We start from the raw sequence: 9,625 nt of genomic DNA, 5'->3' as shown, positions 1-9,625 counted from the left end.
CCAAACCCGGCACTGTCTCTCCATGCCTCCAAGCTCTTGCTTATGCTGTTCCCTCTGCCTGGGCTTCCCTTCCCCTCCTTTCATCTCGTAGTAAAGACACTCTTCAAGCCCCAGATTGGAAAGCCTTCCCAAGACTCAAGGAGCATAAACCCCTCACTCCTCTAGTGGGATCCTGGAAGCACTGTTCCTGGTAATTTCCCTCTAGACCAGCTGAGTAGATCTTTTTCCTCTACTTGACCATGGGCTCCTTGAAGGCAGTGATCACCTCTGTTAGAGCACTTCCCCAGGGCTTGGCAAACAGGGGTACAATATATTTTGCTGAATTAAGGAACTGTTATCCCCCGTAAGTGTTCCCACGAGGATCACTGTAATAGCACTCATAACAGCTCAGGCATATTGAGCACCTTCCTATACTAAGTGCCTGGTCCCATTCTAAGCACTTTCCACCCCACAATAAATCTATGAAATAAACAGTATTGTTGTCTCCACTTCATCAGTGAAAGAACCAAAACCAAGAGAGAGGCCAAGTCACTGGCTTACAGTCACTCGGTAACAGGAAGGCCAGTGACCATCTGTTGGAGGGACACGTCTCACGGGTTCTAGCCTGACTGCCTGGTACATAGTAGGCACTCAGGAAACGCTGGCCTTTGTGCCCAACACTGCCCCTCTCAATGTGGACCCCTGGTGGGGCTGGGACTGGACGTCTACACTTCGTAAGTCAAAGTGTTGGTCGCTTAGTCATGTCTGACTCTGTGACCCCATGGACTGTAGCCCGCCAGGCTCCCCTGTCCATAGGATTCTCCAGGCAAGAATACTGGAGTGGGTTGCCATTCCCTTCTCCAGGGGATCTGCCCGACCCAAGGATCGAACCTGGGTCTCCTGCATTGCAGGTAGACTCTTTACCATCTGAGCCACCAGGAAAGCACACTTTGTAAGAACCCACTGCAGGAAGCAAACTGGGAAGCCTCATGAGTTTGTCAAATCATACAGAGAGCCCTTGACAGCTCAGCCACCCAACCATCGAGTCAAGGACATGGGTTTGGGATTAGGTCACATCTGTCTGGTGAAGACTGGTAACTACAAGAAGGCTACCATGTGAACACAGAGTCTAGAAGGTGACTTGCTAATACTGTCAACAGCTATCACTACGTGCAGGCACTATGCTAAGCACCATGCTTGCTTTACTGTATGGAATCCTGACCACAATCCTACCATTATTCCCATTTTACAGATGAGAAAAATCAAGGCATCAAAAGCTTAGTTACAAAAAAGAAAGAAAGAAAGCCTAGTTATCCTCCCCAAATCACACCACTAGTGATGGACAAAGTCCAGACTTGAACCCAGACCCATCAAGACCCCAAAGCCCATGCTCCTCAGTCCACCGCCCCCTCCTGACGGCCTCGGGCACTGCTAGGACCCAGGGTGGTGGGCCCCAGTGGAAAAGGCAGAACCTGTCACGTCAGAGTCTCCAAGTGCGCAGAGATGCACCTGGTTGGCAGGCGCGCGCCAGTTGCCCCAACAGGCCTGGCTGGCACCGGGCACAGGCCTACAGCCAGAGCCTGCTGGCCCCGGGCCAGCCTCTTGGGGCCGAGGCAATGCGGGGCCCAGCTCTGGGGTAGAGGGCTGAAAGCCTCTCTCCCCAGCTCATTAGCAGACATCTGGGCTCAGGAAAATGACCGACCTGGAATGTGACTGGGCCACGGGGAGCTGCTCCCCTCCCGGAGTCCCGGGAATGTGAGCTCCCTCCCGCAGGGCACAGGCTTGGGCCAGCTGTTTCCTCTAATCCCGTCAGCCTGGCCTCGACAGGGGTCCAAAGCTCTGCGCTCTCCCGGAGAGAGAGGGAGAGCGAGCCAGGGCCCTCCTTGCCAGGCTGGTCCGCTGACTCAGAAGGTGGGTACCGGGGCCCGGGAGAGCCATAGTCCCTCCGTCTCCTGCAAGATAAAGACCAAGGGTGTCTGCGTGTTCAAGTGTGTGGGTGGGAGAGGCTGTGGAGGAATCATCACGGAAGGTTCTGGAGGCTTCCTGCTTGGGTTTGCATCCTTGCTCCATCACCCAGCGACTCTGCAAGTTGTTTCCTGTCTGGGCCTCGATTTCCTTCCCTGCAACATGCAGCTGGCAACGGCGTGTCCTCTAGAGTCGTTGGGACTCACTGATTTATTAGCAAATACTTATGGTGCCGACTGTGTGCCAAAGAGGTACAGAGGTGTCAGGGCCACAACAACGGGCCAGACCAACAAGGTCCCAGGCCTCAGGAAGCTTCAGTTCTGCCACAGGGAGCCAGAGCAGGGATGCACACGCAGAAGAATGGGTTTCTCATCGTCCGAGTGTCACGGAGGAGCTGAGCAAGCCGGGGCGAGGGCTGAGCCTCAGAAGACACGGCAAAGAGGCGACGTTTGAGGTAGATGATGATGAGAAGGAGCCGGGACTCAAGGAGATAAATGGATGCAAAGTACTCGGCACGGTTCCTGGAAAATAGCACACGCCCCAGAAAATGAAAGCTATTTTAGGGAGGTTTGTGCAGGGAGTCAGAGTCCCTGGATCAAACCCAGGCTGCAGCGCCAAGCGTTCTCTCACCTCACCCACGGAATGCGTGCCCTGAGCCTCAGTTTCCTCATCTGCAAAACAGGAGTTTTAACAGTGCCCAGGCGCACGCTAACAGGGAGAGTTCGCTGAGGGACATGTACGTGGAGCCCAGAGCCTGGCCCCAGCTGGCCCATAGGAAGGGAAGGCTGCTAGAGTCCCATTATCCCTTCCCACAGACGCAGAGGATGTGCCGAGTTTCCCTGGGCGAGTCGGCAAGCAGATCCGAGAGCAGAATCAGGTCGCCTGACTCCGGGTTCACCCCCGAGGCTGGCTCTGGCCTGCTCCTCCTCATCCCTGGGGGTTCGGGAGGACTCTGGGCCCCGCCGTGGGCTCACAGAAAGCGGAAGGAGGTGATGATGTGACGCCCTCTGGGGTCTGCCCCGGGGAAGGCTGTTGTGGGAGGTGTGGACACCGCCCCGGATGAGCGCAGAAATGAGGGGAGCTGGGCGCCGTGGGAGGATGTCAGACGCCCTTGGTAGGTAAGGCGGGAAACTGAAACTCAACGAGAGGGACCGAGGGCTAAGAAGGGGGAGACGAGAAAAGAGGAGGGTCAGAGAGGAGACCTCAGTTCTGTAAAGCGGACATGTGAACTCACGTCGGTCTGACTCCAGGGAAGCTCCCGTTTCCACTGCAGTGGTAGTTACGGCTGTTTGCTCATCTCGAGTGATGAGGACACCGATGCCTCCAGGAGCGTGGCCTACATGCCAGCACCGGGGTGTCGGGGGCGACCCCCAGCCTCTCACTTTGCTCCTTGTTTGCTTCCTCCCCCATCAGACCCCCAGGTTCCCTCAGCTGGGGTTCCCGGACCTCCGAGGAACACCCCCCCCACCTCCACCTGCCAGCCCCAGAGCTGGGCTCTCCAGAAAGGGCCTCGTGCCTGGGATCCTCCGCCCTGCCACGTGGTCACCCGGGCTGGGGTGCTGGGCAGTGTGAGGCAAGTCCCTTCTTTTATAAACTTCCTTCTCCATTCTTCCATTTCTCAGCTCCCAGCTGCCCACACATATCCACAGAGAGTAGGAGAAGAAACTTTCTCTCTCCTCAAGAGTTGGTCCTTCTGTGAGTATTTAACATCCCACAGAACAGTTGTTTGGTTTCTTTTTCTTCCTCAAGGTTTTTGTGCTCCAGATAAATTCATTGAAGAATCCTCCTGCTTAGGAACATGGATATTGGAGAAAAAGAAGGCACGGAAGAACATCACGTGGGTATCTGTGCGGCCCCTCTGCCAGGGACCCGGCTTCCAAGCACACCCTCCAACCAGCACAAGGAGGTCAGCAGCCAGGGGCGTCCCCATGAGCCTGCCCTCCTGGCCAGAGCGTGGCCTGGAGAGACAGCCGACCCAGGCCGGGCCAGTCGAGTCCTGCCTCTCAGGAGTCTGGGCTGAGAGGCCGGGGACTGGGCTGGTGAGCTCAATTGCATTAGGGCCAGGATTCTAGAGAACGCTGGCTGCTGAAGGAGCTGACGAGGCTTTGGTTCTCATCCACCCCTCAATATTCACCTTTCCTTGGACTCTCTGAACTTCTCCAGTGTCTTACAATCTTAAGCTGATCTGAAGGAGTTTGTTATTTACTTCCCTAAAAGTCTTGATTAAAACAATATATAAAAGGCGCTTGCTCTTTGGAAGAAAAAAATATGACCAACCTAAACAGCATATTAAGAAGCAGACAGTATTTTTGCCAATAAAGGTCCGTTTACTCAAAGCTATGGTTTTTCCAGTAGTCACTTATGGATGTGAGAGTTGAACCATAAAGAAAGCTGAACGTTGAAGAATTGATGCTTTTGAACTGTGGTGTTGGAGAAGACTCTTGAGAGTCCCTTGGACTGCAAGGAGATCCAACCAGTCCATCCTAAAGGAAATCAAGTCCTGAATATTCATTGGAAGGGCTGACACTGAAGCTGAAACTCCAATACTTTGGCCACCTGATGCGAAGAGCTGACTCATTGGAAAAGACCCTGATGCTGGGAAAGATTGAGGGCAGGAGGAGAAGGGCACAACAGAGGATGAGATGGTTGGATGGCATCACCGAGTCGATGGACATGAGTTTGAGCAAGCTCTGGGAGTTGGTGATGGACAGGGAGGCCTGGCGTGCTGCAGTCCATGGAGTCACAGAGAGTTGGTCACGACTGAGTGACTGAACTCACACATGTTATTACACATATATATATTTGACCGCGTACTGAGTGTCTAGCACAGCACCAGGACCTGGAGACAGAGGAAAGCATAAGGCCTGTCCTGGAAGGAAGAAGCCTTGAGGCATGGGCAGGACTTGGGCCAGTTGGGAAAGCAGTCCACACTCAGAAAGGAAGCGCCTGGAAAAACGGGTTTGCTCTGGACAAGCACGCAACCCTCAGACCTCAGAGCACCACAGCAGAGACCACTAACGTACACCTTCTGGACTGGCCCAGAAACAGCCTCAGGGCGCTTTTTCTTTTCTTTAAATATTTGTGTATTTGGTCATGTCAGGCCTTAGCTGCAGCACCCGGGATCTTCAGCTGTGGCATGCGGGATCCCGTTCCCTGACCGGGGATTGAACCTGGGCCCCCTGCATGGAAAGTGCGGAGTCTCAGCCGCTGGACCACCAGGGAAGTCCCAGCCTCAGAATCCGTCTTAACATAGCTCTAGGAAACCACCAAAAGGGATACCGATGGCTTGTGACACAATTGTAGTTTGTTTGAATGCATTTGTCACTCCTAGGAAAAATGTGTTTCAGGAATAGATAACTACTAGCTCGACTGAAATAGAGGTAAGAGACTAACATTCAGTTTTTCAATGAGTATTGGTTGAGTGCCTACTATGCACCAGGCTCTATTCAGGTCCTAAGGATGTGGCAGTTAGAAAAAAAGAAAAAAACACCCTCCAAGCAAACAAGCAAAACAAAGTCTCTCCAAAATGGTAAAGATATCTGCCCTCAGAGAGCTTGCATTTTAGCGGGAGGAGACAGATCACCAACAAAATACGTAGGTCCAGACACAAGCTGTGGGATTGTGATAAAGGCCAAAGAGGAAAAGCAGAGACGTGGGGCGGGGCGTGGGGGGGCGGGGCGTGGGGGGGGGGGGCGGCTCACAAAAGCCAGAGCAGTCTGGGGGGACCCCCTCGAGAAGGAGCCGCTGAATAAGGCCAGGAAGGAGACGAGGGGCGAGTTGTGGGGACCCCGGGGGAAGCGTGGGAACAGCCCGTGTGCTCAGACACAGCGGGGACAGGAAGGCTGCACGGAAAAACAGGGAGCTGGTGGACGGGCAGGTGGAGGGCGGCATCAGGAAGGGTGCCGGAGTCCGTTTTGCTGACTTTGGCTTTTCCTCCCAGTGGGATGGAAAGGCGCCGGAAGGCTGAGTGGAGGGCTGACATAGCCCAGTTTAACACTCCCTGGCTGCCAGGTGGAGAACAGATTCAAAGGGGGCAACAATAACAATGCAGTCTCAAATGACTGAATACCAAGCACTGTGCAAAAGGAGTTTTGTATGTTCCCATGATAACTTTTGTTTTTCCATGGTAACTTTTGAGATGGGCATCATTGCTCCCATTTACAGATGAGGAGACTGAGGCATATGCGTGCTAAGTCGCTGCAGTTGTGTCTGACTCTGTGCGACCCCATGGACTGTAGCCCGCCAGGCTCCTCTGTCCGTGGGATTCTCCAGGCAAGAACACTGGAGTGGGTTGCCGTGCCCTCCTCCAGAGGACCTTCCCGACCCGGGGATCGAACCGCGCCTCTTACGTCTTCTGCGTTGGCAGGTGGATTCTTTACCGTGGGCACCACATGGGAGGCGTGGACAGAGCAAATAACTTCCAAAACCCGTTAGCACTGAGTTAAGTGTCAGAATAGGACTCAAACCCCGACAGCATGGCTGGAGCGCCTGCTCTTGGCCTCTGTCTTACTCCAGGGAAGGGGTCGGGGGCATACAAAAGGAGGAAGAGATAGGGGCTACATGGTGAAGGACCTTCAATGCTAGGCTAAGAAATGTGGACCGATATTTTGCTCATTATTGGGGAACCACTGAAAATTTGTGAACAGGAAACAACATGCATTAAACTGAGTTAGGACTGACGGGAGGGGGAGAGGCTGAAGGCCGGGAGGCCCCGGGAAGATTGGGCAGAGATTCTGGCAGGGTGAGAACAATCCCCCGAGGGTCCCCTTCCTCAGCTGAATCGAGGCTTTACAGACCACAGGTCCCGGCCAAAAAGAAGCACGGCTGCTTTCTGGGGTCAAGGGGGAGGAATCAAGAAACCTTCTTAGACGTGGACACTGATGGACATCTTCTGTGTCTCACCTCCTGTGGCTCCACCTCCTGGTCTTCAAGAAGGTATCTATATAGGTTAAGGGAAGATGTATAATTACCTTGCTACTCCTTGATAAGAGGACTGTTTCTGGTTAAAAAACAAAAAGCAGAACTTGGGTTTTATCCATAAAGCCCACTATGGAGAGAAAAGTGAAAGTCACTCAGTCGTGTCCAACTCTTTGTGACCCCATGGACTATATAGTCCATGTGATTCTCCAGGCCAGAATACTGGAGTGGGTAGCCTTTCCCTTCTCCAGGGGATCTTCCCGACCCAGGTCTCCCACATTGCAGGCAGATTCTTCACCATCTGAGCCACCAGGGAAGCCCATGAATAGTGGAGTGGGTAGCCTGTCCCTTCTCCAGCGGATCTTCCTGACCCAGGAATCGAACCAGGGTGTCCCGCATTGCAGGCGGATTCTTTCCCAGCTGACCCACAGGGTGCCCTCCGTGGAGAAGACGGGGTCAGGTCTGGACCAGCGGCAGGCCTTCCATTTGTCTCTGTGAGTCTGTCAGGCGATATCACAACGGCCCGACCTCCAGGTTAAAGGCAGGGTGATCCTTTGGATCATAACTTGCTGCACAGTTGATTATGTAAGAGAATCTTGTTTCGCTGTTTCACTTTTCTCCTCGGTAACAGGATGCCTGACCTCACATGTGCGCTGTGACAGGCAGGGGCCGTGACAGCTCTCACAGGAGGCCCAGGGCGGCCACGTGACTTGCTTGTGGTCACACAGCGACCCAGGGAGGTGGCTCGGATGAGAGCTGTGGTCAGAATTTGGGGAGGCCGTTCTTCCAGTTGCAAGTCCCTGACCCGTGGAGATGCCCACTGGGCCACCCACTTAAAGAGCCAGTTAATTCAGGGGTTTTGAGAATATGGGAAACATTGAACGCAACTTCCTAAGGACGAAACTATCCCACAAATACAGTGATGCTAAAAACGCACTCTCGGTCTTGATGGACGAGCAACAGACAAGATGTGCAGAGACCGAAGGCAGCAGGAGGCCACACACACACACACACACACACACACACACACGTTCCGCAGCCACACCTGCTGCGAGGCCGCGCACACACACACACACACACACACACACACACACACGTTCCGCAGCCACACCTGCTGCGAGGCCGGGAAGCAGTGACGCCGACGGCAGTGGGCACCCTTACTGCTCCTGGTTTCTAACCACCATTCTCCCCCAAAAGGAACCAGGGCTGCTTGGAGCAGTGGCTGACCTCTAGGCTGGGGTAAAGCCAATAAAAGAAGAGTCTGGGCTATCTCATCCTTAAAGATGGGCTAGATGTCAAAAGATACAGGCCCTAGACGGAAAGAGCTCCTACTAGACAGGTCTGGACGACCTGAATAACAAATATTGACAGTAGTGGATTTATAATAATCAATTTAACGAGGACCCACAAGTCCACACTGATACAAATTGACGATCAAATACATGTGGGAGAAGGGGAAGTTCTTTCCTCAGAGAATGTCAAATAATAAGGAACAGCGAACTGAGAAAACCATCAATGGATGCTGAAACTCTGATCGTGTGATAAGGAAGAGCCTCAAAAGTTATCTCCTCACAACTTATTTATAAATTACAAAGAGAAAGATAATAGATTTACAGGGAAGAAGCCAGGCCAACACCACTTTAACCAAGTGCCCAAAGCTCACCTCACTCACGTTGAGACACATGGACGCCGGGTGCCTCCTGGTGTGACGAACTGAAAAGGACTCAAGAGCATCTCTGCCAAAACCTCAAAACCTGAATCTAATCACAAGGAAGCACGGGACAAACCCAGACTGAGAAACACTTCACAAAATAACTGGCTCGCACTCTTCAAAAATGTCAAGATCACGAACAAAAGCCGATGAACTGTCCTGGATTAAAGAAAGAGACCCGACAGCTACGTACAATGCACGATGCCGGACTGGCTCCTAGACTGGGGGAGACAGACAGACAACTTATTGTTTTGACAACTGACCAGATTTGAACATGTATTATGGATTAGATACTGCTGCATTCATGTTAACCACCTGATTTTGATAACTGTGCCATGGTTATATGAGAACATCCTTATTCTTAGAAAACATACACTGAAGTATTTAGGGGTAAATGGGCATATCTCCAACTTCCTCTCAAATGGCTCAAAAAAATACTCTGCATACACATCAAGAATGATAAATGAGAAGCAAGGTGAGCAACTGGTAAACAAGGGTCAAGGGTACAAAGGAATTCCTTGCATTATCTTCCCAACTTTTCTCTAAGTATAAAACAGAATCAAAATCGAAAGTTATAAAAAAAAATTTAACCCCTTAGAAGTAAACCATAAAGGTAGTGAATATGATCACTATACATTATAAAAAGGGTTCCCATCACCTAGTGATGGGGGTGCATTTTACTGTCTACGAATAATGTCTTTTTAAAAAAATGAATTGAGGACTTCCTTGATGGTCCCGTGGTTAAGAATCAATGCAGGGGACGTGGGTTTGATCCCTAGTCCGGGAAGATGCCACATGCCTTGGGGCAACTGCGCCGCAACTACGGAGCCTGTGCCCTAGAGCCCACGAGCCGGAACTACGGAGCCTGCGTGCCTAGAGTCGGCACTCTGCAACGCGAAGCCCGCATAACGCAACCACAGCAAGCCCATGCGTAGCAACAAAGACCCAGCACAGCCAAGAATACATAAATAAGACGAACTCAAAAGCGTTTCTAGTTTTTAAGACGTATCAGTCAATAAAGGCATGATGCTTTATTACACTTGCAAGGATTTA

This window comes from Cervus elaphus, chromosome 8 (assembly GCF_910594005.1).
Source record: "Cervus elaphus chromosome 8, mCerEla1.1, whole genome shotgun sequence".
Classification (NCBI taxonomy): domain Eukaryota; kingdom Metazoa; phylum Chordata; class Mammalia; order Artiodactyla; family Cervidae; genus Cervus; species Cervus elaphus.
This window is presented reverse-complemented; position numbering follows the sequence as displayed.